Source organism: Lagopus muta, chromosome 3 (genome assembly GCF_023343835.1).
Source record: "Lagopus muta isolate bLagMut1 chromosome 3, bLagMut1 primary, whole genome shotgun sequence".
In the NCBI taxonomy this organism is placed as follows: Eukaryota; Metazoa; Chordata; class Aves; order Galliformes; family Phasianidae; genus Lagopus; species Lagopus muta.
In genome coordinates, this window is record NC_064435.1 from 64,273,155 (window position 1) to 64,294,407 (window position 21,253).

The window sequence follows — 21,253 nt, forward strand, 5'->3', positions numbered from 1 at the left end:
AGAACTGGGAGCTCAAAGACTGAAATCTACAGAAATTAAGATCATTCAGTTGAACTAAATAACGTGATAAATTTGAAACGTGAATTTACCATATTCTACCCGAATCTCCAGCTGGAGTTATGCTAGGAATTTGTATGAATGCATTACATGTAGGCCCTTTCTAGACTTATTTTCCAACTGGTACTTCACATCTATGTGCTTAACAGCAGATCTGCTGAAGATGAAATACTTGTTTTCCAATTACTTTTGATTAGGCAGATCTTTCACTCAATTGGATTTACCTTTTAAAGAATTTTAAACCAAAACCAAGTGAAAGCCTGTAAAACTAGTATGCTGGCCTGTACATCACCTTAGCATTTTATTTGCATGCACTGCCTGGGCTGCAGGGAGGGGCTCAGGGGAGGCAGATGATGCAGGCAGATCATCTAGAAACCCTTGTCTGTGATATTTCCTGATTTAGGAAGTTGAATGGGGAGGACAGAATCTTGTGACTGGGGCTGAAGAACTTCTTGAGTACCACAGAAGCTTGAGCAGCCCACAGAGACATTGGGAAAATGTATTCACACCCAGGCTTCATGAAGTTTAGGAGAATTATTCTAGATCCTATGCTGAGCTGAGATCAGAACGAGTCCCCTTATGTGGCTAGCAACAGGATGTCCTCTTTTCAAGGCTTTGTACTTGGGGAATTGCATTTCCTGGACAGCCCAGCAGTGACTGGGCAGCAGACATTTTCAGGACACACTGAAAGGCTTTCCTCATCTGCTTGCCATTTATTTCAGTTGTTTTACTTTGTTTTTAATTATGTTTTTTTTTCCAGCATTGTGTTTGCTGATTTACATTACTGTCTCTAATAAATAGCCATGGCAACAGGTGTTGTAAAGATTAGTCAGATAAATAAATGGTGTGTTTAGTGTGCATTCTTGTGTGCAATTCCATTAAAATGAATAACTCTAATAAGCACCCGGCAGGCATGTTTCAGTGTTTGGGTAATGCACCAGGAGTACAACGCTCTGGTAAAGAATAGATTCTTTCAAATCTGGATGATTAATTCCTTTCTTTTTCCTTTTTATTCTTTGAAATAATTAACTCTTGCAATCTTGTTTGTCATTTAGAAACCTCTGAAAAACAGCAGAAGTTGGTTTTTTTCTGTGTTTTTTTTTTTTTTTTTTTCCCCCAGTGTTTCCTGTAATAATTAGAATACTTTGCAGTCATCCATTAAAAGGATGAAACCGAGAGTTGTTCTTTAAGATTCAGCCTCTCACCTAGTAAGCAGCAAGCAATCCATGGGCTTTTTTCCCCAACATTTTTATAAAAAGAAAATATTTGTGTAACCTCTCTTCTCTATTTTATGCTTCTACAACCATGAAGGTTTCCCTCCTCCCCTCCTTGATACTCATTTCATGTGACTAAAGAAATAAAAATTGACATTGATGGTTCTTGAATTAATTACTCTGTGATTATTGAAACTCTGAAGAAGGGATGGCTGCTCACGTCAATGTACTTTATAGCTTTATTTCATAGCATAAAACACCATATTTTTGAAGTTAATATTCAGCTGGCATTTTGTAGTGCCCAGACTTTCAAGTTGCTCACAACAGAATTACTTGGATTTCATTTAAAAACAACAACAAACATCTTTCGTTAGCCTTTGAAGTACATGTTTTTGTGCACAGACTTTCTCAAATCATTGAATTTTGTAGCTTTCTCATCCTTTTGTATTTTATTTTTAATTGTTTTTGACATGAAGATGGAGTTTATTAAGATAAGTTTATTCTTGTGAGGCCTACGCTTACTTGAGCAAGCTAAAAACAGCTTCTCTGACATTTGACATTCTAAAGTCATTTGTGAGACATTCAATTCATGATGCGTGTGGCTACGTGCAGGCATGGATGAGCACTCAGTTTATCATCAATTTATCCTCTACTTAGAAGTAAGCTTTTTAAAAACATACATATTGTGCTCTGTGTGGTGTTGTATTTGGGAAAATAAAAGGTATTGCTCTTATGCCAGGCTCCTGGTAGTGGTCTCATGGTCTGAATCTAAGATTCTTACAGAAGAAAGAAGAAAACATGACCAGCTTTTTTGTTTGTTTGTAAAGAGCAAAAAGATGTCTGTTCAAATTATCAGGTATCTGAGTATTTTTCATGACAATTTTCTTTTGGTACAATTAATGTTAACTGGAGGTTTCACATATGTATTTTTTGCAATGTCATGCATTTTGCAGAAGTTAACTAAGATCCTGCTTTCATTCTGTGCCCCAAAGCCTGGCACACTGTGTGAGCTGTCTCCTCTTTTTTTCTCTTTGAAATGGGAATGGCCAATGTGCTCAATGGAGAGAAAGGCAACAGTTTGTTTCTGTGTATGGAGCAGATACTCCTAAATGGAAATCTTCATTTAAAAATCCCATTAGAATGGGGCCTCTATAAGGAAGAGCCTGCTGATTTGTTGTCTGTATGGGTGTTACATTGCTCAGTCAGCTCAGACACTGGAGGGATCGTAATACAGCAAAACCCCAATGCTGCTTTTTAAAGTGTTTGACCAAAATGGGAAGATATCGGAAGAGACAGTTCAACTCAGTGCTCACATCAAACATACTGTCTGAGAATGTTGATGGGAAAGAAAAAAAAAACAACGAAAGAAAGAGAGTCTGTTTGAGGACAGCATGAGCATATGATGTGATCTAATTTTTCAGCAGAGAAGGTAACTAAGCATTGGAACAATTTATTATAAATGAAGTTTTCAATTCAAAAGTTGATTTCTCAGCAGAAGATGTATTCCTTTTCAAACAAACAAACAAACAAAGAAACAAAACAATCTACAATACTGGTTCTGAAATTCATGAGGAGTATCTTGTGAATTGAGGAAGTGGGGAGTGGGCAGACTGAGTGCCACTGTTGGTACACATGGCTGTTACTGTGAGTTGTTTCTGGAAAAGGACAATTTGAAATTTCAAGTTTTTGCTTCCTACCACACTCTGGGTCAGAAATACCAAAAGCCTCCAATGAAACAGGAGGCCTCTGATAGCTGTTTAATAAAACAGTACTTTTTTAGTCCCTTCTGTGCAGATGGGACCCGTAGTGCAGTGTTTTGTTATGAATAGATCCCCATGAAATGCCTGCTCTCTGTAATGTGGCGTGAATTTGGGATGAGTTTGGGTTGGTTTCATTTCATTTAGTTATTACAGCTGGCAGGGGAACAGGCTACTCCTGTAGCTCTTTATATGAGCCAATAACGTTATGTAAAATACAGCCAGTTGATAATATTCACGTTTGGACAATCTAGCCATAGGAGGTCACTGAATATATAAAAACTTTGGCGTTCAGCCCAGTTTGGTAACTTGACCTTTAATGCAGAGAGCCAAAGACATACGGGTTGGTGGGACAGAGAGCAAAGTCGTGTGTTTCTGTCAGTTCAGATGCTTTTATTCATGCAAGCTGGAGTGATTTTCAGTATGTCTCAATTGCGTAACTGGAAATGTTTGCAAATAGGCATGCTGTTGAAATGATCAGCTAATGAGGTGAAAATAAATTCTAGCCAAATGTTCATGTATTAATTTATTTTTTGCTTGCAGCTTGAGCCTCTACACTTATTCCTTATTATTTATATAACTGACCCATGTCTTAAGCAGCTCAATGAAGAGTAAACTGCTGTAGAGGCATAGGCTATCAAACCGATAATATTAATTGGCAGAGGATGTGTCATATCATGACATGGTTGTTATGGGATGCGGGACTTGACTTAAGTCACATAAAAGTCATAAATACCCATGGATTTGCTGAGGGCTAGGATTGGAGGCTGCAGTATGCCTTAGACCAGTGGGATTACAGAGATTTTTTTGAGTCATGTTAATAAATCGTATTGCTTGGGGGAGAGTGTTTGAATGCAGTGGAACACTTTCCTTAATGGAGGCAATTTTGATCATTATGAGATGTGAAAAGCACCCTGTCTCAAAGTACACTGAACAAGCCTTTCTTGTTAAAATCATGTCTTATTGCAAAGCATAATATATTGTGGAAATGGAAACCTGTGTGTGGATTAGACAACTGACAGGTACAATACAATGAATCCATTGGAGAATTTAGACAGGGTTTTATGCTGTTTACAGAATATGAAGGGCATTTGGTGGAATTTGCCTATTTCTATAGCATGCACAATTATTGATATGTTAAGCACAGTGCACTTACTTTAGAGCAATATAATCTGTTTTTTAAATGTTTAGTTGCATATACTTATGTATCACTTGCATATCAATTCCTTTCCTTTCTTGCCTAGCAAAATCAATTTACTCAAACTACAGCAGATTATTCTTCTGGTACATGATTCAAGTTATTTTAAAGGAAACTGTGATTTTCCTCAGACCATTACAGGAGTACTTCTAAATAATGAAAATGATGGAAAGAACTTCCCAGCCAAGCATTGACAAGCACTGATTCGTTTAGCTATGGCCAGCCTCTGTAAAGGATATGGGTACTATCTGTGCCACTTTAAAACTCCATCTGAAGTGAGCTTCGTAACCTGCACTGTAATACGATCTAACTTTCTCCTTGTCAGAAGCTGCGCAGCCTAAACTTGAGACAACCGAGCATCTTGACATCTTCTGGTAAACCTGGCTCTCAGTTGGGATAGGCCACATCCTATATATGCTATGTATTGGTGACATACCCTTTATAATAGGTATTTCATTGACATAGGAAATAGTAGGTTCTAGAGCCCCTGTTTGAGGTCAGTCAGTAGGCTACTGGGAAATTAGCTTTAATTGAAACTGAGAGAGGTGTTACAATTGTATTTCAGAAAGAATGTGTTTAACATGTTTCTGTTCTAAATTTGCACTCAGAAATATGCATCATAGTGAAGATCTGATTAGAGGCATATTGCTGGCTCAGGTGCATGTTAAGGTTTGAAAGTATGCATATTTTTCCCCACAAATACTAGGAACTGGAGAGATAAGAACGTAAGCTGATCTGCATTTATATGTCAAAAATTGCTAGAAGTCTTTCATTTATCCTTCCAGATCAAGAATGACTTAGAAGAATAAACACATAAATAGCATGTGTTGTCTCCCAACACCTCTACTCCCACACCCCAGCAATTATCTTAGACTTCATTGTACTAATTTTATTTAAAATTATTTTCATCATTTCCAAAATGCTGCAGTCATTCAATCTTAGATGCAGTAACTATTTAAGAGCCTGAACCATGAATTCTCAGTGCATTGCAAGCTTCTACTGCAGGGATTTTATGATAAAGCAACCTGGTGGTAGTTGCAGCTAAATTGATTGTATCAGTAATGGGCTTATGGGCAATAGGTTTGCAGCAAACTGCTTGCTGAGTCACCCAGTACTTTCCTTACAAAGGAGACATGGAAAGCATGCTCTGAAGGCTAATAAAAATTGCAGTGTGAACATCTCATGCATGGAATGAATGACTCCATAAACAGACTTGTAGCGTAACTGGAGTTTCCAGGCCATATAATCAAAGCTTAGCAAACCTTTTTTGGACTTGAGAATGTGTTTTGGTGTGCAAGCACATTGGGTAGAGTACCGTGGCATAAAATTATATTTTCTTCAGAAGCTACTCATCCTACAAATAATTTCAGTACCAAAATGAGCAGTCTACATCAATCTCACTATTCTTTTCACAGCATAATTTACTTCCACTGTTCTCTTTCCATTTACAAGTTCCCTGCTCAGTTCCTCTGGTTCTGCTGGTGATAATAAGAAGTACCACAAGGGAAATGGTAGAAATGAGATTGTGAAATGGAATTTAAGGAAATTGTACTGTGCGGTGCAGGAAAATGCAGGTAATTTGGAAGCACGACTGCTTTATTTGTTTTAAAAGAGTGTCTAGCATGCTATCAGCCAGCGCTGCAACTTGTTGGATCATCTCAGTGGCCATAATATCAGTAGTAGGTCAAACAGGAAAATTATAAGCTTTTCTGTACAGTTTGAGTCCTACCTCCCTTTTTTGAATTAGAAACAAGGAAAAAATATCAATTTTTAATTCTGTGATAGTTGAACAGTTAAAATTTGTAAGTCAATGAGGGTATTAGGAGTGAAAAAGAGGATGTGAAGTAGTAAGAGAAGATAACTAGCAGAATTTAGATAACTAACTGCATTAGAATGTGGCAAGACATTGATGAGGATTATAGAGCTTGGCTACCAAACTCAATGAATGGAATTCATTAACATAAGATGGAGAAATAGAAAGAGCTGGAGTGTGAAGAGCACAGACAAAGAACCTAAGGAAGGAGAGCCGTGGAGTAGGCAATAGCCAAAGATAAAATGGTGAGAAGTTTCTCTTTGAGTCTGAGCTGGCCTAAAGTTTTGGGGGGCACATAAGTAGAAAAAAGAAAATGGAGCATGAATCCACAGTTTGGAAGTTTAGAGGAAGGTTTAGGTAGGATAGATGCAAAAATCACAAGTAGTGCAACAGATGGTGTGGGAGAAAGATGATGGCGACTGGAAAACGGCATAGAAGTGTAGCTGCTGAAGGAAATTATGTACTTTTGTATTTCCTGGCTTTGAGTGGATTTGGCTTGGAAATATTAGAACTGCTGCCAACTACACTTTTGCAGATCTTCCCTTCTGTAAGAAGCACAATGAAAAAGGTTGTGACTGACCCATATCTTTTGTGTCATAACTTGAAAGGCAGTAACAAAAACAAAATTACAACAAAACAATAACAACAATAAAACACATCCAAGCTTTTAGGCAAAAATTAAAGTAAAATTGGAATTCATTGAGGAAAAATGCCTCTTATAACAGCAGAGAAGAGTCTTGACATATGTAAAAAACAAAAAAGGCTGAATTTGGTGGCAATTTTTTTGTTGTGTTTTTTATTTTTTTCTTTTGTTTTTTAAAATGCTGACTCATAAATTGGTCAGGTGGGAGCATCTAGCTTAAGAGAATCATGGGAATTAATTGTGTTGGCACCCAGTTACAAACACATCCAGTGTGCTATGTGGAAATCTTTGGGATTTTTAATGCCCTTCCTCTAGAAGAAGCTCGTCATTCTTGCTTCCCACAAGTGATAGGAGGACCACTCAGGGGAAGAATATCTAGTATTTACTGAATTAGGTATATTTATTCATATTATGTAATCTCAGAAACAGACGAAAAGTTTTCATTTAGCTATGCTGTTATCACACCATTTTCTCTGATTCATGTGTCTTGTTTGGTCTTCCAAATTGCTAATGATAAAAATCTAAATAACTTCACTCATTTCTAGTGCAGTTAAACCATCCTGATGGAGAGAGATGCTTTACTGGTGTGAGAAAAAAATGTTTTATTTGCTTCAAGTTCTTTAACTGTCGTAGTACATGTAGATAAGGTGCTGTTTTCATGGCTTTCTGGTGAATTCTCTGTCAAATTCTTGGTGTCATCACTATAAAGCTGCTTGAAAATAACAATGAATCACTAGATTTGTTTAGCCATATTATTTCAGAGGATCATGATAATGTTTGTATGCATTAGGTTTATCCTCACATCATTGCTTCAGTAAATCTTTGTCAGAGTATCAGATGCTATGGTTTTCAAAAGCACTGTCAAATAACTGAAGAGAGACAAGTCATCTCTAGATATTAATGACTTCAAGAAGGTTTGACTGCCTGCCCCCAAAGTAATAAAATCTTCAGTCTCTTGGATTCATTTGTAGAATTTCTTTCCAAAACATATTTTATGGTGTGTATGAAAGAGAAGGTCCTAGCGAATATTCTCAATGATGACTGCACATATGATCATTTTAAATGTAAATGTTATGCACAGAATGTTTTTGGCAAATAAGGATTCTCAAATTACAAATTATTGTTTTGAGTATCTTATTTCTAAATCACTAATTTGACAGAATGTTGTTAGTTAAACTCAAACATCACTGCCAATGGCTTTGTTAGTATTTTGCACTTATTATGAATCAGTGAAGTAAGCTTGTAATTTTTGCTGTGCCTTGTATATCTTCTGGCTTCCAAATAAAGAGATCTAATAGGATTCCTGAGTGTTCCTGGCAAATTATCATTCACAGAGATTGTGCTATGTAGTATCATGCATGGAAGATTTAAGCCAAATTATTTTTGCTTTAACCTGAGTTAATGCTGGTTACTGTAGCATAAGGTAATATAATTAAATTCTATCAGATTGTTTAAGAAATGCCAGTGTATTAGCAGTCTAAGCATAAGTTACTGCTAGGGCTTCCGCAACATCAACTGACCTTTCAAAAATTCCATTTTATGTAGTGCTAAGGAAGGCCCTCTAGTAGAAATACTGTCCATCGAGATACTGCTAGGAAGATTAATTACCACACAGCACACATATGTTAACTTCAGGCATTAACTAATAGAAAAAACTTAGATATTTTAATATTAAAAAGCCCCATCCTATCTTCACGTATTTTAAGTTTTTTTAATGATGATGAATTCTACGAACTCCTTGTAATGAGTCAGCAATAGCTGAACACGGCCAGGTCCTGCTTCTAGACAGCTGTGTGCATAAAGCAGAAATATCCCTTCTTGATGTGAGCAGAGAAGATCAATTAACAGTAACAAAAGTACTCTTGTGAAGACTCGCAAGGAATCTTCAAGAAGTGAAGATACATTCACATATCTGAATATTGTAAGTCCATCTACACATTAATTGCTGCTGTCCCCTTGGCTTCAGTATTTAGGCAGCACCTGGTACCTCTGAACACTGCTTCTCTCAGAGGAAAAAGTCATTAGTACATGCTAGCTATCTACTAAATAGACATTCTTTTTCTGTTCTCCTATAAGCATTTATTTTTTTGCACCAGGATAGAGCCACAAACAATAGCAGGTAGCATACAAGGTCCACAGATTCAACATTCCTACAGTGAGCATCTTGGTTTCATCTGATCATTATGATAATTCTTTATAGAAAAAGACAAACATAAGCTGTAACTCAGGTTCGCATCTTCTGGTAGGTTTCTTGTTTCTCACCTGGCTCAGCTATACGATAGGCACTTGTAATAGAACAGGGGGTCCTAGACTACTGTAGGGAACTGTTATGTCCTGCTTTCAACTGGTGATTGAGCACCTGGTGAAGGAATGTGCCTGGCCCAGGGAGCACAGCCAAATTGTTTGCACCTGTGTTCCCCATGTGACCAGAAGGGGTGGACCCAGGGTGGAGCCAGCCTGGGCTCATACAAGGGCCATCCACTGAAGGAAGAGCATTGCTTGGACCTAGGCTGCTCTTTGGAAGGGAGTGCTGTATGATCATAGAGCTTCTTCAACGGGTGGGTGAGTTCTGTTCTTCTTTCTGTATATGACTGTTGGTCTACCTGTGAATGCTTTGCCCAGTCAAGACCGAGAACCTGTCAGCTGCAATTTTGCTTCTTTGTCAGCAGATTAGCCCCTTTTCTCTGTGTTACATAAGTATGTGCATTTTAGCAATTTTTGGTTCATTTTTAGAACTGCTTTATGAGAATTAGAATTGTTTCATCTACTCTGGAGCTGGTCACTGGAATGAACTTTATAGCTCACCGAAAGGTATGAATATCTAGATACATACGCTCGCTTCTCTTTAGTGATTCTCTTTAGTGACTGTGAAAAGTGGTTGTACAGCAATGTTAGTAGCTTCCTGCTGTGCAGAACTCTAAAATAAGCTCTTGTAGCCTTATCCCTACAATACTGGAAAGGTCTGCAATTCGTCTTTGGCTTAAAGTCACTAGGTGGCAGACACTGCTACTTTCCAATGCAACAATGGCTGCTAAAATCATGCTGTTCTATTCTGTCTCCTCCTTTTTCACTAGAGTTTGGTGTGAGATTTCAGCTGAGTTCCTGTCCCATGGAGCTTCTTGCCTCCAGCTTAGGGTTGAGATTCAGACCAGCCAGCTTCATTTTCTTTCTGTTACTAGATTTTAGCAGTATCTGAGTAGTTCTGCAGTCTTGCAGGCACTAGTAACCTAGCTTTTCTTATTATAGTTTGTGGTATCTGGAGAAGAATATGTAGTAGTTTTACTCAAACCTGGCCGTGACCATCTGGGATGTCAGTTGTGGTGGTCCACAAATGTTAATTAAAAAAAGTTATAGAATCATCTAGGTTGGAAAAGACCTTTAAGATCCATTGAGTCCAAACATCGATCTGTCTTATTGAGTTCCATCAACTAAACTATGTACCTTAGTGCCAAGCCTACACACCTCCTAGATGCTTCCAGGGATGGGATTCTACCACCTCCCTGGGCAGCCTATTCAAAACTGAAACATTAAGAAAATTCTTGGAGGTTGCTCATTTGTATCTCCCCTAGTGCTACTTAAGGCTGTTACTTCAAGTGTCCTATCGTGTATCAACAGAGAAAGAGACCAGCACCCACCTTACTGCAACCTCCTTTCAAGTAGCTGTAGAGGGCAGTGGGGTCTTGCCTCTTCTCCATTTTGGAAGAATCACAGTGCCTTCAGCTGCTCCTCATAACTCCTGTCTTGTAGTCTCTTCAACAGCTTCATTGCTCTTTTCTGCACTTGCTCAAGAAATAAAATATCCTCATAGTGAGGGATCCAAACTGAACACTTTGTTCAGACTGTGCTCTCATCAGGGCTGAGTCTTGAGGGACAGCCACTTTCCTACTCCTGCTAGCCATGCTTTTTCTGATGCAGGCCAGGATGCCATTGGGCACATGGACCCACTGATGGTTTGTGTTCAACTATGTGTTGACCAGAAACCCCAAGGTTATTTTGGTTTTTATATTTTTTTAGTTTTTTATTCCCAACAAATTTCTGCTGCTCTTTCCTAAGGCTGTAATGCTTGGACTACTTCTATCAGTCTGATATTCAGTGTGTTAATAAAGCTTTCTTCATATTCAGTATTTCAACCATAACTACCACCCATTCTCACAGTAGTATCCATATGCCTGCATCTCTACCATCCCCTAACCTTTTGTACACCTTTTGTTCTCATAGTCCCCACATACTTCAGTTTTGTTTCTGTCACTTAAGAGCAGAAGTTTTTAGCAAATCCACCTAACCATAGGTTATTTCATTAGATCTTCATCTGTATGTCTTGCTGACTTGACAGGATTTATTACTGAAAATGTAACTCATCACGTACCATTGAATTGCAGCTTGTGTGAAATAGGGTGCTGTTTTTTCAGACCGAAGTCTTACCTGGTGATTAAAATATGGTCACAACAAACACTTTGATTTGTAGACTGTGCTGATTTTGTTTGTATATCTTGAACAATGTCTCTTAAGGAGATAAGAATGCTATATTTCTCTACATATTTTTTAGCTACTATTTCCCTGTGATGTTTCTTGATGTTTTAGGGTGAGTAACTGAAAATAGCAAACACCTTGTGTTGCCAGTAGCTGAGTGCTGCAATTGGGCTTTCAGCATACAAATGCAGTATCATCTTGAAGACCTCTCTTGATTCGAGGTGGGAGTGAGCAAACTGCATGGTTCTGCAATTCTACTGCAGTGTGTATGGGCTTCATACAGTGCACATCTTCCTGTGATGCTAAGCTGAATGATCTCCTTGGCAGTCTGTTTACGTTAACCTTCCTTGATTTTTTTTTTTTTTTTTTTTTTTTTTTGGATTGTGTGAAGGAAATGTTAGACTGGCAAAAATTGCAGCCATGCAACATTTATTTCAAAACCTGCTTTTTTATTCATTGAATTTAAATGAGGATTCCATATTTGTGTTCACTTGTCTTGGCTATTTGAAAAGGCCATAGATTGTTACAACATTGTTTTATGGGCTTTCTGGGGGGATAGGGGTGCAGATGAGAGTCTGGAGAGTTAGCTAGAAGTGTACTACCCACGATATTTTGGCTGATTTTGGGTAAATATTTTTGCAAAAGGGATGTTTAAAGTGATCATAATACCAAGCAGGTGGCTGAATGGAATTGTGCTTTTAGGGCTTCTGGTTTTGTTGCATTCCCATGGGAAGAGGAGGAGGAATTGGAGGTGCCTTACTATGCCTGCACTTGGCAAATGCCACTACTGTTGCTTCCTTGTGTCTTGAGAGAAAAGGATCCCAAAACTACTGGTTTGTTGCTGTTAGCATGGCTGATGCATCTGGTAGTTTCCCTAATCTGTAACCTGATAAACAATGAAGCAAAAAGTAGTTTGACTCTTTTCTTTCATGAGTACTGGAAGTTCAGGAGGGCTGGTGTATTACTGTGTCAGAAGTGGTGGCAAATCTTGCATCTCTGAAGGAATAGTGTTTCAAGGGCCGTCTGGTTCACAAAGCAGCTGCCAATAAAATACTCAGTTATTTGTATGTGACTTACACATATAACAAGAGGCTCTGTCACAGAATATCTATAGCCAAAGCAGACAAAGGACAAGAGAAGAAAGGGAGGCAGAAGGTGTATTCTGTGACCAAAATTTCCCAGAGTTTCTGGAAGGGTCAGGGTACGAAGGTTCCGAATTAGTAACCTGAGAGGTTCTCCATTAGTTGCAGACAAACCCTTTGGAGGCTGGGGGGGAATGCTCCTCATAGCCGTAACTTGCCTGGCAAGTGCACTACTTTTTCTGTTTCAGAAAAGGTACAATGACTTGAGTTCAGAAAGAGCTTTGTTAGCAGTGCCTTTTGTGGGTTAACCTTAGATGAGTGTTCTCTTGTTGATGTAAGCAGGAACTCTGTGCATGAAATAGTGATGTCTGTTTTGTGCATTGCTTTATGAACTAACAAAGCAAAAAGAGAAAAATGATAGAAATTGTAAGGTACCACTAGTTAAATATAATACTTCTGTAGCAGCATAAAATCAAAAAGAGAAGGTGTTAATATTTGATGGAATTTCCTGAGGTTGTTTCATCCTTATTTCTGAAGCAATCTTCACTAAATCATTTCCCTAATTGCTTCTTTTGACAAAAGATGACAGACTCTACACGTTTAGGAATAAGGAAATTTTATGTCTTTGGTATGGACTTAGATATTATTACTTTTAGCTCAGCAGAGGTTTCCCAAAGGAAAATGAGATTGGACAGAGTTTTTGTTATCAGCCCTTCGTTATCAGTGAGAAGAGGAATGGTATGTTCCATCACATTATGACTGGCTGAAGACTGGAAAGGCGAATAGCACTTCTGTAACAGAAAAAAATGATCAGCACCTCATGTGTTTATTAACCCAGCAGTAGCTGCTGAGTCTGCAAGCATCAAGTATTTCATTGCCAAACGTAACATAATTACCACTCTGGGCAAGAATTGAGTGGCCTGGACCTCCTTTCAGCAAATAAATTTACAGTTTATTTTAATCCCTTATTTAGGAATTGCTGACTTCAGAGAAAAAAAAATATTTTCTACAATTAGGACTCCCTCTAGAGCTAGAAGCTCTTGTGTTTGAGAGGTCAATGTTCTTAAAATCTTTATAAATGCATGCTCTAGAAGAGGCGACAGAGTGCTCTCATGATTGCTGGTAGGACTGCCATTCAGAAGAATAGGCTAGAGAAATGGCTAGTGTGAACCTTTAAAAATACAACAAGAACAAATGTAAAATCTTGTCCCTGGAAAGGAATGGCCTCCTGTGACAGCCCAAACTGTAAGCTGCTCTGGTATAAAGTACCTCGGGTTTCAGATAGGCAGAGAACTGAATATGAGTCAGCTGTGTGCTCTGACAGCCAGGGAGGCCAACAGCTTCTGGGGTTGTATTAACAGGAGCACAGCCAGTAGATTGATCAGAAGAGTTATTTTCCCTTTACTGAGCTTTGTTAGTACATATCTGGAGTGTTTTCATTTACTTTGGGCCCTCAAACACAAACAAGACACCAGCAAACTAGAGCAAGCTCAGCAGAAGACAATTGGAGGCTCAGGGGAACTAGTATTTAAGAAGAAGAGGGCCTTGAAGAGCCCTTGGCTCTTCATAGTGGAGTGCTAAGAGACAAAAGAACAAAGGAACAGAGGATGTAGTTGGATAGAAATAAATCTTATTTCATTGTGCAGGTAATATAACAGTGGATTAGGTCGCCCAGTCTCCACTCCTTGAAGTTGCCAAGACCTGTCTGAATAGAACTCTAAGTAGCCTTATCTGACTCTGCTTTGAGCAAATTGGACTAAAATATCTCCTTAGGTTCCATCCAATCTAAATTAGTGTATGATTCTGTGATATGTATTTTGGCATTGACCTTATTAGGAAAAAAAAAAAAGCTGTCCACCTGCTTGAATCATCCTCTACAGAAACTGAGATTGGGTTTCCTGCATTGTTGAATGGAGCTTTGCTTGAACTAGAGGAGGGTGCAGTATCTCCTGCAGTTGATTCTCTGAATGTGAATCATTTCGGTGTGAGCACTCTGTTTGAATCCTCTCCAAACACAGTGACATATTATTTGGCATTTTCTTATTGGGCATTTCCAGTTTTAAAAGTCTTGTTGAGGAAAAACAAGCCTATTAATATCAGGTCATCATCTCTAATTTTATGAAAACCAATTGAGAGAGTGAATGCAAGTCCCACAGAAATGATTGTTAAAATCATTCATGTTTGCTATAAAATGAGACTATTGCTAGCAAAACAACATTGAATCTAAGAGAAAATAGAGTGTAACAGAGAAGGTCTAAGTGATTATGCTAGATGATACAAGGCTTAGTCAGGAAGTGTGTGCTGACACCGGTAGACTAGAGCATATGACAATCTCATATCTGGATGGAGGGAAAAGAAAGTAAGTAGAAGGATCATATGATCATAAGTATCATATTCCACCCAAATGAGCTTCAAATTTTATGACTTGCGAAGACTTTCTCCATTATGGGGACAGTACTTTCCCAAGATCTGCATCAGACAGCTGATGGTCTTTGAGGAGAGACAGCTGTACTGAGAGAAACACGATTTGTATCTTTTGATTGTGGGTCTGAATTTGGTCCTAAGAATAATTGTGAGGAGTTCAGAAGGTCAGCAAGTAAGTGGAGGCATATGCAACACTAAGAAAGGTGCAGCATCTTATACAATTGGCTCGATGTATTTCTTTTTTTTTATCTTCATAAATTATCTTAATTTAAGGAAATATAAACGATGGTTGAAATATTCTTAATTTAACCAGTTTTCAGGCAGGGAAAGTAACTTTCAAAGCATTAGCTGCATTTTTGTTGTATCATCAGCACATTCTCTCTTATTTAGGAAGAAGTTATATGGCCGTTGGAGAAATTCCTGTTTAAAATGCATTTCTGTAACTTCAGAGTCATTAGACTTATTTATTTGCATTGAACGTGGAAAAAAAGATATTGGAACCCAGAAGAACACAGGATAGCTAGAGCTGTATTTTAATCCTTTTATCAAGCATTACATTTCAAATGTATTCTGGGCTATTTACTTGAGAATGGCTTGACTTTCTCTTGATGTTAGCAGAGTTGGATTTAAAAGATTCCGTTTTCTATTTATATCCCTGGAAACATAACATGGAAAAAGAGCTGTTACCAAAACATCCCCTTCCAGGCTACATGAGAATATCCTGGTACATGATAGCATAATCCACAATTGCATGTAGTCTTAAGTGTTTCTTATCAGTGGGTTCTTGCCCTTATCAGGGAGAAAAATAGGAATATGTACCACAGTTCTGCATATTTGAAGTTCTCCTCCTCACCGAAGGCAATGATGGACTTTGTGGTAATTCAAAGAGCTACGTATCAAACCAGTGTTGTTGTTTCAGAATGGTGCGTGGTGATCTAAGGTAGCTTCATGAGATGGAGTTCTTTGTTAAGAAGTTGAATCAAATTTTTACTCTCTAAATCAAGAGCCCTGATTAGGTAGCCAAAAGCTCTCCCTACAAGGGTTTTTGAATGGAAAATCCGCTTTTCTTTGTTTCCCGAGGAAAGGATTGACATGATTGAGCATAGATACAGATAATCTCACTTTAAATTATGAACCAAAGTCTGAGCAGAAAAACTAAAGAAAAAAAACAAACAATGAAATGAAAATGTGATACTAACTGGAATTATGTTTTTAGATGGGAAAACTTTTCAGAAGGATGTGGATGTGTCCTAATGGTAAATATATGCAATTCTCACTGCCTTGTGTTACTTAAGAAGATCTATTTAAGCAGTAATAAAAAATATTGATGGTTTAGAGTATTTTGGGATGTTTTATGAAGCTTGCCACTTTCTGTAGGTCTGTGGTATACCTCTGTTTCAAATGGAGCCATCACCATGGGATTGCCTTCAAACAAAGGTTGCTGCAAACGGAAACTCAGAGCAGGGAAAGAGTGGCAGAATCCCAGCAGAAGATCATCCCATCTCTGACAGGCTATAAATAAGAGCCAAACCTATGATTCTGACTTTGAAATCAATTTGGGTTCATCAAAATATTTCTACGGATACCTGTACTCGCATTAGTATCAATTGTCATGCTAAAGCACTGCAATGCCAGGGGCATAGACACTACTAAAACCAGGGGGCTCATAGTAGCTTGTGAATTTGATATTAGGGAGGGAGATGTATTTTATATATATAATTCTACCTTTCAGATAGGCCTGTGAATAAAATACCTGAATGGAAATGCCAGTTGTTGCTGTGGAAGAGTCCACATTTAGTCTGATAAACAGGCTTAGCCTTCACACCAAGGTGGTTGCACACAAAGCGCTCACTCTTGCCCCTGAAGCAGGCCAATGGCCTACTAATATAGATGTTCATCTTCCTAACACTGTTTATTTACAGCATTTTATCTGCGACCCTGTTCTCTCATTCCAGTGAGACTATTGACGAAGCTGAATGCTGAGGTCAGGTCCTCCCTCATTTTGTACTCCTATTTGCTTTTAATTAGAATTACACCAGGATTTATTATCTCATAACGGGAAGTTCTCGGGGAAATTTGTTGCATTGTGAAAATGTGTGACAATGCCATTGAAATAGTACTGACTTTTATCCAGTGTTGCTTTCTATTCTCCCTCCAACAGCAATGAATCTAATGGTGACAGGGATGCCTGTGAGAGAATCATTAACATTTAGAACTTAGAGGAGAAAATAAGAGGGATGAAATGAGTCTTTCAAAACTGATTAAAGAGAGTGTTTTCCTTTGGTTTCCCTGCTTATTCATTTTTCAATGTTAGCACTCTTAATCAGTTGTTTAATTTGATCAAGTGAAAGTCTGTGCGTGTTTGATATGAATAATTAAAAAAAACTCTGCTCATTACCCCCTTTTCTTCCTGGAAAGTACCAATAGTTTAGGAATCCTGTTGCTGCTGAAAGATTTTGTAACTGGTGAGTGATTCTCCATATGCAAAGGACACTTCTGACTTGGTTCTGCAGGTGGAAAATCTTGGAAAAAATACAAGTGGCATTAAAAGCTGCTTAAGAGATATGGTTGAAAACATACTGATAGTCTGCTATAAATATTCATAGGTACTGAAGATTTAACCACAGATTCAACTTCTGAGGTAAATAGTAAGGGTAGATTTTGTACAGGGTCATTGTAGTGAATTCCTGCTTGCTTACACGTCCGTTGTTGGATTACATTTGAATTCACAGTAACTCCAAGAAAACTGGAAGAGAGGGTTGATTTCAGGTGTGTTTCAATTCACCTTGGAGCAGAATTAGGGGTTCTGTGGTCTGATCTGAATTGCTGGAAAGTGTTGAGAAGTGCCTTGCATAGGCCTAGACAGCCTGAAGACCCTGTGTGATCTGCGGAAAATTCCCACTGTAATTCTGCCTTTGTCCTTGTCTTACATGCAATCTGTGCTTTCAGGTTCTGTGAAGTGCAAGGTGTTGTACGCCATGTTTCCACAGGTGCATTGTCAGGTGCACAAGTCTAAGAAGTCTGTGCATCCACTGAGCATTGTTGCATGCTTTGGGAGAACATTAAGAATCTGACTAACTGATTATTCTGCCTCCTGTTTCTCTCTATCAAAGGCAAGTCAATTGCAGTAATAAGAACAAATGAAATGGTTTGGAATTGCTACCTTAATTAGCAGAGGTGTTGTTTGTACCTGTTCAGTTACAGCTGCAGCCAGTCAGGCCTTCAGTGTGTCTGAACACCAAAAGGTTGCAACCTGAACGACAAGCAGTGCAGGAAAAACACTGATTATTTGTTGGTTATTTTTTTTTTTCCTGAGGATGTAATTGTCCCTTCATTCCTCAACAACTGTCTCAATATACTTTTTACTCCCTAAGTCTCAGCAGTATGATTTGTGAAGAATGAGATGTGCTCAAGATAAATAGTAAGCTGTGCTGCTAGATGACGTTAGCATTTAACTGTGCCAGGCATGATAAAAAAAGAGAAGATGAAGTGCTTTATATATGTTGTCTCCTTCAGGGAAATCTTTCTTTCTGTGTCAATTTTCCATTATAAAACTGAACTAGATGGATTAGAACAGTATAACTGCATCCCAGGTTTCTTCAACTCCATGAGTTCTGAACTGGAAAAACAGGAACACAACTCCTCTTAGTCGTGCTGGCTGCTGACCAGCCTTTCTGTCCCAGCTAGTAGTGAAGTCACTGCAGTTTTCCCTAGGGATGAAAAAACAGTGGTAAATAGAGGTGGAATTCCCTGAGCGGTGAGCTGGGAGACCGCTCCCTGGGAGTGGACATGCCATCCCCCAGAGGAACCATGAAGTCTCCATGTGCGATGGAGACTGTTTCATGTGATGTGTGCCTGCTACTTAGTGTAAAGACCCAATCTTGAATTCATTACAGGTACCCCAATAAGTAGAAATTAATCTGATGGTTTCAGAGAGGATGCTGATCACGCTTGGTATGTTTGAAACAGGACCGTTTCCCAAGAGCAGCTGCTCCCCTTGAAAATGCACGGCTTTTAAGACGAGCCATGTACCCAACATTTTCTGATGTGCCTGTCTTTGTTGGTGGGCTTTTGATATAGTCAACAACAGAGTCAAAATCATGGGATACATTCCAAGGCCCTGGCTGTATAGATACGGTTGCAGTAGCTATTTGTGCCTCAGCAAAAGAAAACAGTGCTTCCTTTCTTTAAAGGACTATTAAGCACAAAAAACTCTGAGCTTCAATATGTCTTGAGACATTCTCTTAAACGCTCAAAGTGGAACTGTAGCATTCTGTGTGATCCTCAGTACCCACTTGTGCTATTAACCTGAAAGTGAGTCATGAGTGACAGCACTGCCTCTTACAAGGGGCATTTTCCATCCTTAGGATGTCCCTGTCTGTCCCTCGCAAGGATTCTTTCAGGTCCTAGACCTCACCTGTGCACATAAGAAGATAAGCTAAAGAAGCATGGGGAGACTGAAAAGAAACCAAAAATGAAGGAACTGATGGAAGTGAAAGGCAGAGAAAGGAGGAACAGGGAGCCTTAAGGAGGGAAGGTGGTGAGTTTGGGACTGGGAGACAGAGATGATGTAGAAAAAAAAAGTACTGAAATGAGAATTTAAAGTTTCACAATAGTAAATTTACCTCAAGACACTCCCCCTTTTTTTTCTTATTACATTTGTCAGTAGTTATTGCAAGCAAAAATGAACAATTCTGATCTGAATCCCATTTCTTAGACAAAAAAAAGTCTAGATTTATTGCTCAGCCATGTAAGTTAAATGTGTGAAGATAAGCAGTGTGAATTTTCCCTGCAGACACTGGTTACTGGATAAAGGTGTAAATAGCAACACTTGTAAGGTCTTGTATTAGTTGTGTTGTCACCATACCCCTTCATTTTTTTTCTCTTGGATAGCTCTGGCTGAATGCTTCCATATGAGAAGTGGATATTACAGAAGTCTAGCTGGGCTGGTTCCTGTGACCTTGTAAGAGAGAAATGTTGTCTTCAGGCCATATCCAAGCTGTGAAATCCAGCCTTCCTCAGTTAGCTGTGGGAAAGGTAGTATCTCCAGTATGCATGGGGCTTACTAAGCTTGCAGGCAGCAGTGTGACCCTGCCATCCTTATGGCATGCAGTTTTCTTTAAGAAAATCTGGAATGACCTAGGCAGCAATGTGCATGGGTGGTGTGGGGGAAGGACAAGAAAAATGGTCAAATTTCCTATACATTTTTGTCCTTTCCATACGCCAGCCATGTGCGTCATTATTTTCCATGTAAATGGTAGATATCCAAGTGAAACCACAAGCCGCCTGCAACATCTGTGCTGTCATGCTAATTATTATTCATCACTGCTCTATCACCACCTCCTCTCATCTGCAGTGCTCTGCTATCACTTCCATTTCTCTTGCTCTCAGGTACGTGACGTGGCACTGACAGCCAGCTGCAACATGCTCGTTTTGGGCTGCTTACGGTTTCTGGTGGTTAGACAACTTTGCTTCTGCAGTGGTACCACCTCACTGTGTGGTCAGGAGGAAATATTTCCAAACTTTTTGTTGTTGCTTGTTTTTGTTGAGAACTGAAAGTTTAGATGTAATCTGGAGTTTATGCTACTGCCTGTCATGTGTAGAACTGGTATCCATTTACCTGAAAACCTGTTTCATTTGAGTGGCCTTACTGAAGAATAGCATATGCAAAATACTGAATATTCTACTAGGATGGAAATGTGTAAGAAAAATTAAATTCACTGTTGCAGAACACCTCTTGCTTATGTTTGAAAATGTGCTGAACTGGATCTAGGAACAATGCTTGGTGCTTAGGTGCTCTTGCTTTCAAGACTTAATCTTCCTGCTTAAACATGCAGGATGTTTGTGAAGAAGGCAGTGTACCCTTTTTCACAGATGAATATGATGAATTCTGCCAAGGTGCAATAAACTGTGTAGTTTAAACTCCTGTGTAGCAGCTGAATTGCTGATTAGATCAGTATTCGGCAGTCTCTGATCTTAGTTCCTGGCTCTGATCGCTAGATGACTTAATTTACTAATTTGTTAGTGTGCACAGAATAATTTATAAATACCATATTCTGAACAAGATCTTGTTTTCTACGCATGTTATTAATTAGCTAATGTTTTTGCCAGGAAATAAGTTCAAGACAGCACACATTTATCCTGTTACTCGCATCTCCTGACAAACAGCAGAGATAGATTCAGCCATCAGGGGACTGCGGATGGCAAATATTCCTCAGGGTGGCTTGGCTGAGGGATGTAGATGTTTCTTGGAGAATTTCAAGGACCTAGCATTTGGGAAAGGTTACACAAGCAGGAGGCTGTGGCAGAAGCTCACAGGGAGCAGTCTCACAAGAACATAGGGTGGTTGGTGAACAGCAGCCCAGTACCCGAGTTTGCAGATGTTGTAGTGTGTTGTGCAACTGTGTCTTTGAGCCTGGCCAGCATCAAGCTGGCAGATTTTACTTATAGCAGAGAACAAATAACTCATGATTCTTTCTGTTGACTGAGCAGTCATGGTGGGAATCTGGTGTAGATGTCAGTGAGCAGCTGAAAAGGATGGATGGGATATGTTTTCAGTTGGCTCTGCCTTCGTTACCAGTGCAGTATTTTAATT

At 38.9% G+C, this 21,253-nt stretch overlaps 1 long non-coding RNA gene across 1 annotated transcript; it reads left to right on the forward strand.

Moving 5' to 3' along the window:
• The first annotated feature begins 9,191 nt into the window (after positions 1-9,191).
• On the forward strand, positions 9,192-20,872 carry LOC125690912 (uncharacterized). The gene is made up of 3 exons (XR_007375829.1): positions 9,192-9,244; positions 19,552-19,695; positions 20,050-20,872. It is a non-coding gene; the product is annotated as an uncharacterized LOC125690912 (long non-coding RNA).
• Positions 20,873-21,253: the final 381 nt, after the last annotated feature.